Source organism: Leopardus geoffroyi, chromosome B2, assembly GCF_018350155.1.
Source record: "Leopardus geoffroyi isolate Oge1 chromosome B2, O.geoffroyi_Oge1_pat1.0, whole genome shotgun sequence".
NCBI lineage: Eukaryota > Metazoa > Chordata > Mammalia > Carnivora > Felidae > Leopardus > Leopardus geoffroyi.
In genome coordinates, this window is record NC_059332.1 from 130,117,895 (window position 1) to 130,135,876 (window position 17,982).

The 17,982-nt window shown below is 40.9% G+C and overlaps 1 protein-coding gene and 1 non-coding gene across 6 annotated transcripts in view; both read left to right on the forward strand.

Moving 5' to 3' along the window:
- STX11 (syntaxin 11) overlaps positions 1 to 17,982 on the forward strand; it is a 47,658-nt gene that overhangs the window by 17,253 nt on the left and 12,423 nt on the right. The gene's annotated exons all lie outside the window — the stretch shown is intronic.
- Positions 12,880 to 12,983, forward strand: LOC123610078. The gene has a single exon (XR_006718102.1). It is a non-coding gene; the product is annotated as a small nucleolar RNA U13 (small nucleolar RNA).

Here is a 17,982-nt window from a genome sequence, read left to right on the forward strand (position 1 = left end):
GGTGACCAAGCCTATTGAGATTTTTCAAATTAGCAAGAAGTTAATGAAAACCAGGGGGCCACCTGGCAGGCTTCATATAATGATACTCACCCCTAATCTTTCATAGCAAAATCCTGGTGTGGCCAAGAGAGCCTGCCCCAAATTCTTTGGCTGGCATCTGCCCCAGATTGCTGGAAAGAGAGTGATGATTCTGACTTGGCCTTTTACTAGCTGGGTGAGAGATGCCAAATTCCTTGAATAGTCACAGGGGGGAAATCAGTGATTTTATAGGAATCAGAAAACTTTCTAGGAGAATAAGAAGGTTCCAAGAAGTTTTATGTCAGATAAAGCTTTGAGGTACTGTCTGCTAACTTTAAATGACCATACAGGGGCACCCGGGTGGCTCAGCCCGTTGAGCATCTGACTCTTGATTTCGGCACAGGTCATGATCCTGGGGTTGTGGAATCAAGCCCCACATTGGACTCTGTGCTGAGCATGGAGCCTGCCTAAGATTCTCTCTCTGTCTCTTTTTCTCTCTCTCGGTGCCTGGATGACTCAGTTGGTTAAGTGTCTGACTGGCTCAGGTTATGATTTCATGATTCATGGGTTCAAGCCCCACATTGGGCTCTGTGCTGACAGCTCAGAGCCTGGAGCCTGCTTGGCATTCTGTGTCTCCCTCTCTTTCTGTCCCTCCCATGCTCATGTTCTGTTTCTCTCTGTCTCTCAAAAATAAATAAACATTTATAAAATTAAAAGGAAAAAAGATTCTCTCTCTCTCAATCCCTCTGCTCCCTCTGCCCCTCTCCCACTCTTGCATGGGCATGCACACATGCTCTCTTAAAAAAAAAATTTTTTTTAATTAAATGACCATACAAAAGGATGAGAGAGAGAGAACTATGAACAGGAAAATATATTATCTTATTCATTGAAATTGGGAATAATTATTGTTCTTCAAAGGGAAAAGCACTTTTAAACCTACTGATTCTGAGTCCGGTCATTGCAGGAAGTATTAGTCTCCTAAAGAAGAGTCTGATACATTCCTAGGACAATATGATGCTATATGCTGGGCACTTGGGGGTACATGGCAAACACAGCAGGTATAGCCCCTGACCCCCTGGAACTTATGGGCGAGCAGACAGGATAGACAGTAAAACAATTAACAATAGAATACAGTAAATATCAGGAAAGAGGAAGTGCCACAAAGTGTGAGATCATAGAATCAGTCCTCCAGTTTAGTCTAAGGTCAGAGAGTTTCCCATTCTTGTGAAACATACAAGAATAGAAGCTATGAGGCTGGCTTTGGTGATAAGACAAAGGACCTCTTTTTAACAAAGGAAAATCTTTCGGTCTGTCTAATTCAAAATCGGCCGATCCTTCACGTGTGTGTGTGTGTGTGTGTGTGTGTGTGTATGTGTGTGCGTGTGTGCGTGTGTGTCTGTGTCTTCTGCCTGTCCAGTGTGTAAGCACACGTGTTGACGAAGAGAGATCAAGAAAATCACTCCTTCATTTAATGACTAAAATAGATAGCAAAGAACAGAGAAGGAAGTCGGTTTGCATTTCATTCGATGTGCCATTGCCCAAAGTTAATTAATATTTTAATATGTAGTAAAAGAAAATAAATTTAGAGCTCTGAAAATCATGAGCTTTATATCACAACTTTTTAAAAGTAAATTTTAAGAATCTGAGGATTCTGGCGCAGGAGGGTGCTTGACAGATTTGCGTTGGGTTCTGTTACAGACCCAGTTTGAGGCACATTTGCTCAGTGGTCAGTGTCTGTTCTTCTCTTCTTCCTGCAGCAGTGGTTTTTGTAGTATGTGGCCTCTGCCTGGTGTGGCAGCTCCTACTGGGCTCTTCTGTCTTTTTCTGGCCCATTCTTTCCCTTGTATTTTTTCTGTACCTGCTTGTTTTTCCCCATAACTTACAGACTTAGTTGAGGGCAGGGATTGTGATTTCTGGATTTTTCAATCTTTGAATCTCCTGCAGCTCTTCTATTATAATTTATTTACATTAATTACATTTAATAAACAACCTTGAATGTGGTATCTGAGTTAAGAGGGGATCCTTGGGTTGAGAAAGTAACCGGATTGGTTCTCTATTGAGAACATATTTCTTGTTTAACCTGACATCACAAAGCAAAGACACCAAGGGCTAACATGGGCATATTTATCTTGTGAATGTCTACTTTAAGTACTAAAAATGCCAGTCACTTGACTGACGGCAGGGGGGGGAGGATTAAGTCATCATGAAGCAGCACTTACTAGATGTAGACAAAAGTGTAGAATGTTCTGCTGGGTCTCACCTAAGTCAACTTAAACACATGTCTACGCCATCCAACATCTTAGAATAACATTGATACTAAAAATCAGAATTAAAAATCATTGTGCAAGTGACAACATAATTCAGGCTCAAAATATGACTCGGATGGCATGTGATGTCCTATGATGACCATTTACCATGTTTTCTTACGTCTTTCTTCCCATGCCTTGGCATGTTCCTTGGTTTATTTCAAGTATGACTTAATTTATGTTCTAATTTTTTGTCTTGCTTTTGCAGTGAATATTATATATAGGGAGTGTCTGAGTGGTTGGAAATAATTCTTGACATTTTTTCTTTTGCTTCTATTTTGTATAGGTCAAACTTAGTTTATTGCTGAAGTATAGGTTATAAGTTAGGCCACTATGAATTTTGTGGAATACTTTGTTAACTGTAAATTCATTCAACTTTGATATTTTCCTTAAGAATTGGAATTTTTAAATAAAAAGTTAGGGTGGTGAAATGAAATATTTTCTCCTTTAGAAAATGGAGAACTCTAGAAGATGAAACTCTTTACAACTTGTTCCCTAAAGAATCAAAATTATAATAGTGTCAACTCATCTGAAAAGAGGAACATTCCATCCTGTCGGTGTATATTTATTGTTGTTTAGTTGGAAAATTTGTCAAGTTATTAATTGCCCTTTGCCGAAACTTAGAGTGCTATGGACATTTTCTCCTTTTTGTTGATATCTAGATACCTATACATACCACGGATAACAGCGTGAGCACAGCATAAGGGTTTTTAAATTTGTATTTTTAATTGAACCATAGTACATGAAATATCATATTCGTTTCAGGTGTGCAACATAGTGACTTGACATTTATATACATTACAATGCTCACCACAATAAGTGTAGTTACCATCTGTCACTGTACAATGTTATTACAGTGTTATTGACTCCATCGTCTATGCTGTCCTTTACATTCCTGTGGCTTATTTATTTCATAACTAGAAGTTTGTAGATCTTAATCCCCTTCACCTACTTCTTCCATCCCAGCACCTCCCAGGCTTCTGGCACCACCAGTTTGCTCTCTGTATTTATGAGTATGTTTCTGTTTTGTTTTTGTTTTTTCATCTGTTTGGTTTTCTAGATTCCACATGCAAGTGAAATCATGTGGTATTTGTCTTTCTGTGTTTGACTTATTTCGCTTAATATACTGCCTGCTAGGGCCATCCACATACACAATATGTTTTTTCATTTGTATTCTTTCCATCTAGTCCTAGTAGCTAAAGCATAGATAAATCTTATATTCTGATTTTCCCACTCATTTCTGGCTAAATTAATAAGTCTAATGTATTATTTTTAATTTGCATATATTTTCCAAATAGCAGATAATAAATATTTCATATTTTTATTGAGAATATTTTATCTCCTGTGAAATGTCTTTCTATATACTTTACTCGATAATTTATTGCCATGTTATTTTACCAGTTGGGGTGTCTCTGCATACAATACCGAGTACCTACACAATGTCTGTTATGTTTTGTGCAAATATTTTCTTCCAATCTCTTGCTTTAATCCTTAGTATTTGTTACTCCTTTTTGTTGCAGAGAGATTTCACATTTTATTTAGTCAAATTTAGTTATCTTTTTCTCTGAGATTTCTTCCATAGCCTCACATCTCATGGAAAGTTATCATTTTCAGGGCGCCTGGATGGCTCAGTCGGTTGAGCATCCGACTCTTGATTTGGGCTCAGGCCATGATCTCACAATTTGTGAGACTGAGCTTCGAGTCAGTCTCTGTGCTGACAGTGCAGAACCTGCTTGGGATTCTCTCTCTCTCTCTCTCTCTCTCTGCCTCTCCCTTGCATGTATGTTCTCTCTGCTCTCTCCCTCTCTCTCTCTCAAAATAAATAAATAAAATAAACTTAAAAAAAAAGAAATTTAAAAAAAAGAAAGTTATCATTTTCCCAGAGTACTGATATTCAACTTCACTTTCTGTTAGTGTTTCTGTTATTGATTTTGCATTTTTAATTCTTTAATGTCCCTAAGGTGTATCGTAGGGTCTCCAGTAAGTATTAGAGAAGAATAAATTCTTTTTTTGTATGAATATAATTTATTGTCAAGTTGGCTTACATATAACACCCAGTGCTCATCCCAACAAGTGCTCTCCTCAATGACCATCACCCAATGAGGAGAGGAGTCAATTCTTACTAGTCAATTATACCAGCCTAGTTGCTTATTTTTTTTTTCCCTCCACTATTCTTCTTGATGGCTTCTTTCCATATACTAAGATTTTGTATAAAATTGGTCTGTTTCTTAGTGTTGTATTCATGTCCATTAATCTAATTTTTATGTTTGCAAAATTATTATGCTTTTAACTATGGTCTTATGCAAGTGGTAATATCAGCAAGAGCTTTCCTCTTTTTACCAGTGCTATATTCTTTTCAATTTATAAAAAACTTTAATCATTTGTTATTTGAACTTTATTTAAGGATCATTTTATTTTTTAGAATTTTTTTTAAACCTTGGTCAGAATTTTGGATTTAGTGCAATCAAAAAATTAACTTGGGGGGAATTCCAGATTCCACTAATACATGTGTCTAAGTGCTCATTCTCAAGTGGAATCTGTAAAGAGGTGGTTGTGTGAGAAAGACAGGGAGAAAGAAGTACGCAGCCAGGATGGAGGCTCCGGAATTCACAGCATCGCCCTGTAGGTGGTGTTTTGGATTTCCGGAAAGCCTATATCGTTCTTTTTTCCTGCTTGCTTCTCTTCCTTCCTTCCTTCCTTCCTTCCTTCCTTCCTTCCTTCCTTCCTTTCTCTAGTTTTTAATTGTATCAAACATGCACACATAATTGAAGAGTAATGAAAAATGAAAGTCTGATAAAAAAAAAAAAAGTCTGTCCCTTTCTATTTCATTTATTTCCCTCTCCCCAAAGGCAACCACTTTCAACTACGTTTACTTATTCTTTTGGTGTTTATATTTATACCTCTAAATAATATGCTCCTGTTACTATTTCTTGATTTTTTCCATTTTGGGCATCATCTATTGATTTCCTTGTGCAGCAGGTGATGATTTAGCTCATTTTCAGCCCTTGCTGCCAGAGACAGGCACCACTCTTGTTCCTTCAAGAACTGTATTCATCCTCCCAGTACAGCTGAATCCTAATTTGAGTTACATCAATATGTAACGATTATATGCTTGTGGTTATGGAAATACCAATTACAGCAGATCCATGTTTTATATCAGGGTTACTCTCCTATAACTACATAATTGTTTGGGGTTGTTGTTGTTAGTTTAATTTATACTTACAACCTATTCAATCCCAAATTGTCTAAATCTCCTCCCAAGAAATTTGGACCCATCAGGAATTCTGAGTTTCATGTTTCTGAAGAAATCTCTCCTATAGCCTACTATACCTAGTCTAGACAGATGGCCTCCCAGTCCAGTGCACAGCTGTCATCACAGAATTTCCCTTTGCTGTTATCCGGGGGTGCTCTCTGCCTCTCTCCTCTGTTGAATTTCAGGTTAGGATTCTAGAGTCTGTATCTTTTTCGCTTGACTTCCTTGTTTTGTTGTAAGGCATTTCCCTGTCTCTTTCTGAGAAAGATTATAGGAAATATATATTTTTTAACTTTTATTTATTTTTGAGACAGAGAGAGACAGAGCATGAACGGGGGAGGGGCAGAGAGAGAGGGAGACACAGAATCGGAAGCAGGCATCCAGGCTCTGAGCCATCAGCCCAGAGCCCGACGCGGGGCTCGAACTCACGGACCGTGAGATCGTGACCTGGTTGAAGTCGGACGCTTAACCGACTGCGCCACCCAGGCGCCCCAGCATAGGAAATATTTTTTTTAAGACTTTGTATATCCAAAAAAAATGTCTTTATTCTACCTCATATTTGATTGATGATTTGGCTTGAGTATAGAATTCTGGGTTGAAAATACATTTTCCCCAAAAGTTTAAAGGTACTGTTCCATTATTTTTTAGTTTCCAGCGTTGCTGTTTAGAAGTCCAAAGCTTTTTTGACCTTAGATACTTTGTAGGTGATCTGTTTCTATTACCCCTACCCCCAACCACCACAGTACGATGTCTTCTCTCTGAAATTTCTGTTATTCAGAATTTGAATTTAAAGTACTGGACTTCCAAATTCCTTTTTTAAATTGTTTTTCACCTCTTTCTTTCTTCTTTTTTAAAAAAAATGTTTATTTTTTCAGGCAGTGGGGAGAGTGGCAGAGATAGAGACAGAGACAGAGACAGAGAGAAAGAGAGAGAGAGAGAGAGCCCCAAGCAGGCTCCACACTCAGTGTGAAGCCCGACATAGGGCTTGAACTCATGACCATGAGATCATGACCTGAGCCAAAATCAAGAGTCAGATGCTTAACTGACTGAGTCACCCAGGCGCCCCTGTTTCTTCTTTTGTACTTTATGGAAAAAGGTTTTTCATCCTCCTGCCTATGATATGGGTCCGTGTGCTGGACAGTAGGTGAAGGAAGAGGACTTGGAGGTCCACATTCCACATAAAAACATTAATCTCATCCTCCTCTTTACAGATAAAGTACCTCTCACCTGGTATAGATTCAGAGTCTAGCCTGTCTAATGACCTGCTAAGGAAGGACAAAGGATGATAGGTCCTCTCCCTTCTTAAAAAGGCTTTAACCGAACTCTGTTTTTAGCCCCCACCATCACCTCCTTTTTCACAGGTACTCAGGCTTTAATTCTGATTCCTGGGTATTTATCAAATGGTGTAATTTAGGTTGTTTCTTGGCATTCTCTACTGTTAGCTTAAGATTCGATGTTTTAACTCCTTGCTAGGTTAGTAATCCCTTGTCCACTTGCTTTACAATTTCCAGAATTTTATTGTTGCTCTGTTCTCTCTGATCTTTTTCCTTGTCAGTGTATGCCTTTGTGTAAGTTCTTTGGGTAGGATTTTGGAAAGGAGCAGAAATAATGTTTACTTTGCCATTTTGTCCAGAATATAGGGGTCATCTTTGAAAATAGAAATGTGTTTTCTGGAATAAGTGGTAGATTAAGCTAAAAGCACTTAACAGCAGATATATTCATCAAAATAGCTACCTTTGCCTTAAAAAATAGAGACTGGAACATAAGACTGGGCTGTTTAAGTGGGCAAGTTTGGATTTGCATAGGGGGTGGGGAGGGGCAAGGGTCATCTCTGATTGGAGAGCATGTCTAGAAGGAGGACAGGATAAAATGGCCATAGTGTAGTTTCTTTAGGCCGCAATAAGTTAAAAGCAAATATCTCAGTTCTCATCTACAAATTTTACTGTTGATGTTCATGGAAAGCATGTATGTTCCCCACCAGGAGTAAAAGCCTAAGCATTGCCTTCGTTGAGAATTCACTCACTGTGTGTCAGGCATCTTACCGAGTGCTCCTTGAGATTGGTGGTGTTATTCCAATTTGCTTAGAGCGGGGAGTCCAGTGCAGGTTTATTTGACTTTGCAACCTCTTTTAAATGCACAGCTATTATATCTCTGTGTCACAGTTGACACCAAGTATTGAAACTAAGAACATTTTTGTCATTGCACAGAAAACTGAAGATGTGTCTCCCTTGTCATCTTCATAGTCCTGTCTTTAAATGTGTCAAAAATCAGGAAGTTGCCTAAGTCAGTTTTGGTTTCAGCTTTAAATATTTCAGGGGTCTATTTCACATGTCTGGATTTTCATGTCTTTCTTTAAAAGTGCTTTCTATAAGCTTTTTTTTGTTGCCGTTGTTGCTTATCTTAAAAAATACTTTTAAGGAACTGAGACCACATCTCTTTTGCTCATTGGGCTAACCTTGTCCTCTCATATTGCCTGGCACATAGTAGGTGCTCACTAAACACTTGTTGAAGAAACGTGTAAGTCTGTCACAGTAGCCCATGCAAACGCACGTGTCTTGATTGATGTGCACAAGAACAGCAATCATAGCCTACTTTATGAATGTTACTTCAAAGCTAGCTAACAGGATGCCCGACTTGTTTCACACAAATAAAATAAGCCTAACGTGCCATCATTTGTATGCTGACATAGTATTTTACCTAATAAGATTGAGATATTTTATTATAATTTTTTTTTCAACGTTTATTTATTTTTGGGACAGAGAGAGACAGAGCATGAACGGGGGAGGGGCAGAGAGAGAGGGAGACACAGAATCAGAAACAGGCTCCAGGCTCTGAGCCATCAGCCCACAGCCCGACGCGGGGCTCGAACTCCCGGACCGCGAGATCGTGACCTGGCTGAAGTCGGACGCTTAACCGACTGCGCCACCCAGGCGCCCCGAGATATTTTATTATAATGTTAAAATCGAATTATCATGAATGCTCAACAGAAAGTTAGGATATTTAAAATTCTACGCATTTTATGGTTGTTGAAATTATTCTACGCGGGTATTGACAGTCTGTGCATAGGAGAATAGATCCAGTTACTCTTCAGTATAGAATTTTCTGCAATTTTGGACAGGTAGGAGTTTATCTCTTGATTCCAACTATGACTGTTACCAATATCACTGTAAAGATTCAACTTTCCTTTTATCCAAAATAGAAGCTCTGAAATAAGGGAAATTTTAAATTCTGTTAATATTAAAAGGTCAACACCTTTAGCTGTTGATTCTACATCGCAATAAGCAGCGTGGTTTTTTTGTGGAAGAGTTTATATTGGGGTAAATGTGTAAGAAATTTGATCAGGGGGCGCCTGGGTGGCGCAGTCGGTTGGGCGTCCGACTTCAGCCAGGTCACGATCTCGCGGTCTGGGAGTTCGAGCCCCGCGTCAGGCTCTGGGCTGATGGCTCGGAGCCTGGACCCTGTTTCCGATTCTGTGTCTCCCTCTCTCTCTGCCCCTCCCCCGTTCATGCTCTGTCTCTCTCTGTCCCAAAAATAAACGTTGAAAAAAAAAAAAAAAAAAAAAAAAAAAAAAAAAAAAAAAAGAAATTTGATCAGATCCTGCTTTTTATTTTGTTAGTTTTGTTTCACAAGGAGCCGCTGTTTGTCTTCTTTGATAGGCAAAATGTAAGATACTCACCATGAAATAAAAACTTTCATTGTAAAATGAGTTTGTTTCCTTGGCCCTCCTTCATACAGTGAATGAAAAACATCTGGGGTGCCTGGGTGGCTCAGTTGGTTAAGTGTCCGACTTCGGCTCAGGTCATGATCTCTCAGTCTGTGAGTTCGAGCCCCAGGTCAGGCACTGTGCTGACAGCTCAGAGCCAGGAGCCTGCTTGGATTCTGTGTGTCCCTTGCTGTCTCTGCCCCTCCCTTGCTTGTGCTCTGCCTCTCTCTCTCTCTCTCAAAAATAAATATTAAAAATAAAAAAGAAAAACATCTAATTCATTCTTTCTTGTGGTTCTGAGTAAAATTAGGGCATTAATATTCTATCTCCTGAGTAATCAGAATAATACAGAAACTGGTGATAGAATAGTTGTGTGTGGTTTTGTAGGATAGTTTTAGATCAGATGATCTGTATATGTTTTCCAAGGAGTAGTACTTATAGTATTTTGAACAAATAATCTGGTGAAATAAACTATGCATGGCAATGGTGCAAAATAATAATGTCTAATACCATGTTTGTAGTTTAAAATTTATAGAGTGATTTTGCATGTATTGTTTACATCATTTAATGATCCCCTCCCCCCACAAAGACCCTTATGAGGCAGGTAGTGTCATAACGATTTTACAGGTGAGAACCTGACACTGGGAGTCATGAGATGTTTTGCTCAACTTTATACAGCTGGGGATGGAAGTTGGCATAAGTCCTCTGTCAGTTGGCTGAGTACCCTCTCTCCCACACCACATTTGCCGTCAGGACTCATATCAGTGAGCTGAGGAGCCAGACTTTTCCCTACATGTTCCTGTATCCAACTGAAAGGCATAACAAAGCCCACCACTACTAAGAACAAAATTTTACTAGTGGGGGGTGGGGGGAATAGGGCTTGCCTTTCTGAGACATACATGAGGGAGATGTTTGATGGATGTTTACTGAATTAAAATTGTTAATCTGGAACACCTGGGTGGCTCAGTCAGTTAAGCGTCCAACTTTGGCTCAAGTCATGATCTCCCGATTCACGAGTTTGAGCCCCATGTCAGGCTCTGTGTTGACAGCTCAGAGCCTGGAGCCTGCTTCGGATCTGTGTCTCCCGCTGTGATTCTGCCCCTCCCCTGGTCATGCTGTGTGTGTGTCTCTCTCTCTCTCAAAATAAATAAACAAATAAATACATTAAATTTTTTTTTTAATTGGTAATCTGCTCCCAAAAGAAAACCTGGTCACTGACTTTATAAACACTAAATCTTGAAGATGTCAGTCCTCAGACCGACTTAGTCACCTCTAGACTCTTTCACAATCTCTGGGGTACGTGAAGTTGGGGAAACCATTTTGAGAGTCTTAAATGTGAAAGCAAAACAGGAGGATTCTCTTTCTTTTTCGAACTTCCTTCCCCTTTCCAAGTTGTCTTCATTGTTCCTGATTTCACCTGCACAGAAGCGGTGGTGGTACAGAGTACAGCAGGACCTGCCTGTGGGCCTGTATCCCTGAGGGAGGGCCCAGGTGGGAAGAAACCCCAGGCACTCCTATGGTTTAGCAAGGAGCCATTGCATATGTCACAGGGTCAGGGTCAGTGCTGAAGCCTGCATCTTAAGTATTCACGACTCTATAAATAGAGAAGAGTCTGGAAGAAAATGTTTTAGACCTAACCCTGGTTATTTTATAGAGTTACATATAGTAGCATTAGAGGATATGAATTCTTAAATTTCCATTCTGTATCATTTGACTTCTCTTCCTCCTCCTTCTTTAAAAGAAAGAGCAGGGGCGCCTGGGTGGCACAGTCGGTTAAGCGTCCCACTTCAGCCAGGTCACGATCTCACGGTCCGTGAGTTCGAGCCCCGCGTCGGGCTCTGGGCTGATGGCTCGGAGCCTGGAGCCTGTTTCCGATTCTGTGTCTCCCTCTCTCCCTGCCCCTCCCCCGTTCATGCTCTGTCTCTCTCTGTCCCAAAAATAAAAAAATAAAAAATAAAAATAAAAGAAAGAGCATGTGTTGCTTTCATACTCAGAAAAGAGATTTTACAGTGAAAGAATTGGAACAAAAATTATTTAAAACCCCAAATAACACAGTAATGCACAGATATTAATGTTTACTTATGACTGTAGGCGAGATGGGTAATAAACTGTTGATACTGTATCAGTAAATGCACTGTTTATACGAATGGTTGCTGAACATCCTTTGGGTTTTCGAGTGAATTAAAAATCACAGAAGAGACAATAGCAAGTAGCGTATGCAGAGAGCTTACTCGACCCAGCACTCTTTGAAGAGCTTTATGTGGATTGTCTCATTTAATTCTGTCCACCATCCCATGCAGAAGATATTTCTACCTGGGGAAGATAAGGTGGAGAGAAGAAATGTGACATAAGCGGAGGTTTGAAAAGCACTCGTCTATTAGGTGTTGCCCTCTCTCACTGCTGGGAATCCTGAAGGCAGTGAGGCAGTCCAGGCTAGACCCAGGGGCGGATTGCCAGTCTCCTACATTTCCCGGAGTGTCTGTGGAATTCAGAGCAGATTCTACAACTCTGAAAAGAAATAAACTGATTGCCTTTAACACGCTGAGAGATTAATAGGGTCATCATCAGTTTCTGATGCTCCTTGGAAACCTTGATCACATCGCACTAATTTTTATTCTTTGTAGCATGATAGCCAGAAACGTCTCCGGTCCCAGATGACAAAGGAAGGTGTGGGAAATGGCAGTAAAGTCATGTTTGGAAGGCGCATTTTGTCTGCCCAGTGTTCTTTATTTTGGCAATCTGAGTGGCAGACTTGTGATACACTTGAAACCATCTACCTCCATTTCAGAACTGGCTCTTCAAGTTCTCAGAATCTCTTATCAGACTGAAACTCAGCCAAGGTTAAAAGTGCCTGGTCTCTTTGCACTGTCCTACCCCCACTGTTCAAGAACTCCTACTTAGCACCCTTCATTACTAAACGGTTTCTGCAGGCCCTTTCTTGCAGAGGCTGCTTGTGTGTGAGATAACCTTTTTTTAGCATCTTATTTTTCTCTCTCTCTTTACTATGATTATGACCACAGTCTTCAAAAGGAAAGAAAGGCTGTCCTCAGACATGTTAAGAGACACATGCTCCTTTCTGAGTGTGCTTTATATTAATGTCTGTGTACAGTATGAACAGAATATTGTAAATGTGCACTGCATTAAAATCCAAGTAGGCAAGGGAGCCACGATCACCAAGTAGGGGACATACACCATCAGGACAGTCCGTTGGTCCATGCTGCTTATGTTTGTGTTTTAAAACTCAGAGCAACAAACTTTCATTTTATTTTATTTTATTTTTAAATTTTTGTTTAATGTTTATTTATTTTTGAGAAAGAGAGAGACAGAGCATGAGCAGGGGAGGGGCAGAGAGAGAGGGAGACACAGAATACAAAGCAGGCTCCAGGCTCCGAGCTGTCTGCACAGAGCCAGACGCGGGGCTCGAACTCGCGAACTGTGAGATCATGACCTGAGCTGAAGTCGGACGCTTAACCGACTGAGCCACCCAGGCGCCCCCAAACTTTCATTTTAATGCCTGAACATTTGCTTTTTAAAAATTATGATTTATCCAGGATTCATGTCATTCTCGTAGGTTCTCTTTAGAGGAGAGGTGGTTTGAGATCCTCTTGAAGGTCATAAGCATGATGATTGGGTGCTCACGCTGTTTTGTGACATGCGCCACCCTTAAACCTTGTTACGACGTCAGCACATTACCTGTCTTACGTGAAAAGAAAGAAGAGATGGTTTTCAGTATAACGAACCACCCCCCAAATCATACTGTGATTTCTTACAGTCATAGGATTAGATGAGATAATTCATATAAAGCTTCCACAGCACTGTGTGGCAGAGAGTAAGTCCTGGGTGTTTCTCTCACTCGGGTCGCCTGAGCTCTGTCATATAGAGGCAGTGGTGTGTGAGCTGGGGGCTGCCTCTCTCTCTCCGTGTGGTCCTCATCCTCCAGGAGGCTGGCCTGAGCCTCCACGTGGCGGCTTCCATGTTCCCCACAGCAAGAGAGGGCAAGCCCCAGTGTGCTGTGCTCTTCAAGCCTCTGTTTGCATCATGATTTCTACTCTTCTACTGTCCTCTTTCTTTCTTTTCTTTTCTTTTCTTTTCTTTTCTTTTCTTTTCTTTCTTTCTTTCTTTCTTTATTTCTTTTTTTATTTTTTTCAATATATGAAATTGATTGTCAAATTGGTTTCTATACAACACCCAGTGCTCATCCCAAAAGGTGCCCTCCTCAATACCCATCACCCACCCTCCCCTCCCTCCCACCCCCCATCAACCCTCAGTTTGTTCTTAGTTTTTTTTTTCAATATATGAAGTTTATTGTCAAATTGGTTTCCATACAACACCCAGTGCTCATCCCAACAGGTGCCCTCCTCAATACCCATCACCCACCCTCCCCTCCCTCCCACGCCCCCTCCCACCCCCTCCCTCCCACCCCCCATCAACCCTCAGTTTGTTCTCAGTTTTTAAGAGTCTCTTATGCTTTGACTCTCTCCCACTCTAACCTCTTTTATTTTTTTCCTTCCCCTCCCCCATGGGTTTCTGTTAAGTTTCTCAGGATCCACATAAGAGTGAAAACATATGGTATCTGTCTTTCTCTGTATGGCTTATTTCACTTAGCATCACACTCTCCAGTTCCATCCACATTGCTACAAAGGGCCATATTTCATTCTTTCTCTTTGCCACGTTCTACTGTCTTCTTGATCAGAGCAAGTCTTATGGCCAAGTCCACATTCAAAAAGTAGAGAAATAGACACAACTTCTTGCTGAGAAGTACAGCTGAGAATTTGTGGCCCTTTTTGTACAATCATGTGTAGTCTGCCTCTGGCAAAGTTTGTTCACATTTCTCCTATGCTCCCCTTCACCCTGGGATTCCCAGAAGTCTCATATTATGGCATCAGCTTCTAAGTCGAGGCTTATCCATGATCTGCATTAATCTGGACACAGATGGGACCCCTGCAGGTACAGCTCTTTCAATGTTTCCCCATACACACCTAACCTATAATGATGAAATAGGGAAAGGACAACCAAAATATGTAATCCGTTAAAACAAAACCAGAAGCACATTAACAGGATACACAACAATCGCAGTTCCACGGCAATTCTATCCGGGTCCATGTTGCTAGGTCCCTCCATTGCTGGGCCAGGGGGTGGTTGATTAAGCCCAGTTCTGCTTCTCAGGACTAGTTCACTGATACCTATTTTCTCCCCTGCTCTTGGCTCCACCTTCTGAAACATTCCTCTTTTCCCATGAGAAATGGCTTATTGCTGCTTCTAAATAGATTCTTTAGCCTACTTTCTGCTCATAGAAAAGCAGGCACCCAGAGGCCTCTTTCCTCTGAATGATCTCTGTCTTGTTTCTGTATTTATCAGTAAAACTCTCTTTAAAACCTGGATTTCCCATGGGGCGCCTGGGTGGCTCAGTTGGTTAAGTGTCTGACTTCGGCTCAGGTCATGATCTCATGGTCTGTGAGTTTGAGTCCCGCATCGGGCTCTGTGCTGACAGTGCAGAGCCTGGAGCCTGTTTTAGATTCTGTGTCTCCCTCTCTCTCTCTGACCCTCCCCCACTCATGCTCTGTCTCAAAAATAAATAAACGTTAAAAAAAAAAACAACCAATCTGGATTTCCCAAGAATCCCATAGAGTCCATGCCCCTAAAACCACTTCCCCATTTGTTTTCAAGACAGATCTCTGTTTACTTTGGGCTGAGTGTCAGGCTGCCATGAGGTAATAACACCTTTGGGAGTCTCAGAGCCCTTCTCTTGCCCAGCTGAGAAGGCCTTCTAGGCACCACATTAAATTTTACAAAGGTCTTTAGTCTGAAGCCACTTCTTACTATAAAAATCTTTTCTTCCAGTTGAAGAGACTAGAGGTAAACGGTTTTATTTTCCAAACTCATGAATTCTGGCTCTTCTCTGTTTTCTCTACATAATGCTTACTAATTAGATCACTCTGTTTTCTTGGTTTTTTGTTTTTTTTAAGCTCATGTCTCCCTTGCAGAACCTTATATGCAGCTAGAAGCACTCAACGAACATTTTCAGCCTTCTGCCTGGAGAGCTTTGCAGCTGGGTCCAACATTCACTGTGTGCATTTTCGATCTTTTGTGCTGCCACAGACAGTGGCTTTGCCCATTGTCTTGCTGCTACGTCGTAATGTTTGTTGTCTTTCCCCTGACTGCTGCAGTTTCCTCATCACCTTCCCCACCTCCACTAACATTTTGCATGCCATTTTCCCAGTTTTTGCTAAATGCTACCTCACTGCTTTTCACCCACTGCCTGGTCCCAAAGCCATTGCTGAATGTTTTAGGTTTTTGTTATCACAGTGTGCTACTTCTAGGTACCAGTTTCTGTATCAGGTAGTTTTTGCTGTGTTGCACTGGGGCTCCCCATGGCAAAGCCCTTTTGCACAATGCTTTCTAAGACGCTACTTACATCATCGTATTTGCTCTTGTCCCAGTGGCCAAAGCAAGTCCCATAGCCACAAATTTGAGGAGTTGAGAAATAGTCTATACGTCTTGACTGGAAGAGCTGCACAGAATGTGCAGTGAATTTTTGTTTCAATCTTCCACAAAGAATATGTACAAATTTGGAGAAAGAGAATGGGGCACTTGGGAGGTCGGGTCAAGAAAATAGCATGTGAACGGACGGTCATCACATCATGGAAATGATGACTATGTGGTATTAAATTAGTAAAATTAATAGCAATTATTTATCAAGTTTCCTTTATGGAGGTTCCAGTATATGCCAGGCTCATGAAAATGCTTTATATATGGTAGAGTCTTTTTGCTATCAGTGGAAATGTCTATTCCATAAGAGTTTCCCCCCCCTTGCTAACAGCCATCTCTTCACCATTATTTGTAGGTTACTTAAATACAATGAGCGTTTCTTTCCTTATCTTTAAAACTAAGGTATGGTGCAAGATAGTCACTAAAGTCTTTTTCTGCTTCTCTGATTTTATCTGACATAATTATGGGGTTGATTGAGGAGGAAACACAAATCACTTCCCTTTATCCATCTGATTTCCATACCAATGGAAATAGAAGGAAAAAGCACCCAGAGGCCAAAGTGTTACTTCTGTTATCAATAAAGACCAGGTTGGAGGAAGTGGCTTCATTGGTGGGGAACTCTGCTGTATGTCCTTGAACCTAGAATTAGATGGACTTGCCCTCCGCAGCAGCTGACCTCTGCACTCCCACCCAGGAGCAGAGCAAAAGAGAACACCAGTTCTCTGTTCTCGGTGGTAAGCCGACTTTCAAAAGGAAGAAGGAAGAAAAGCTTGGGCTACCATGGGCAGCTTCTCCTTCCAGATTCACCAACTGGATAAGCAACTCTGTGCCTCTTGGCTGGCGGAGGTGGAGAGAGATGTCTACAGGGAGGGAAATGTCCAAGTGATGACAAGTGTTTCTTCTTAACAACACTTATACCACATACCCTCCCTCAACCCCTTTTTATTTATTTATTTAAATTCAAGTTAGTTAACATACAGTGTAGTCTTGGCCTCAGGAGTAGAACCCAGTGATCCCTCCCTTACGTATGATACCCAGCGCTCATCCTTAATGCCCATCACCCATTTAACCACCCCCCTCCGCCTTCAGGAACCCTCAGGTTCTCTGTATTAAGAGTCTCTTATGGTTTGCCTCCCTCTCTGTTTTTATCTTATTTTTCCTTCCCTTCCTTTATTTTCACACAGCTTCAGCACAGGATTGAGTGGACAGAACATGAACATAGGATCTGGACAGATGTGGGCTTAAATCCCAACCTTCTTAACTTACTGATGGGCTGAATTGGATAAGGAACTTAACTTTTCTGGGATCCAGTTCCTAGTCAACTGAAAATTTTGTTACCTTCCTCACAAAGTTATTGTGAAGATTGTTGATGGACTGCGTATCAGTTGTCTGGTACACAGACTGACTCATATTGGACACTCAGTTTGTCACTGACATTAGTTTTTCCTTCCTTTCTTTACTTAGTAGGTTTGCTTCCAGAGGGCTGCTGACCCACGTGTAGCTTACCGTTGCTAAATGCTTGGCTTTTATCTAATTTCTTGCCAAATTTCTGCTACAGCCTGTCAAGGGAATGAGAGGAATATCAGTGGCAGTAAATATATGGAAATATCTGAGGAAAGGTTTGACATTTTAACCCTGAGGCAAGAGAAACATTTGGAAACAAATGAAAGTGTATCACCACAGACTTCAAAGATGTTAATAATGCCAATCTGAGTCATCAATAAATTGTATCCAGTATCCTCTCTTTAAGGAATGAAATACATCAATGCATTTTTTACAAATGTATATTTATTTTTGAGAGAGTTGGCACACGCGAGCATGCATGCGAGCGAGTAGAGGAGGGGCAGAGAGAGAGGAGACACAGAATCCCAAACAGGCTCCAGGCTCTGAGACATCAGCAAAGAGCCAGACGCGGGGCTTGAACCCACAAACTGAGATCATGACCTCATGACCCAAGCCCAAGTCAGATGCTCAGTGGACTGAACCACCTAGACACCCCTATCAACGCATGTTAGGAGAGGATTTCCAACAAAAAAATGAGTGAGCACCTTTCACATTTGAAGGGAGAGTTTCAATTAAGTAAATGTCACTTACGTGGAAAAACCTGCATTGATGATGTTGGATAACTGAGATTTCTCTGTGCGGGTGTAAAAACTGTCAACTAAAAATAACAATTTGTTTCCTTGAAGAATTGAAGAGGAGTAAACAGCCAA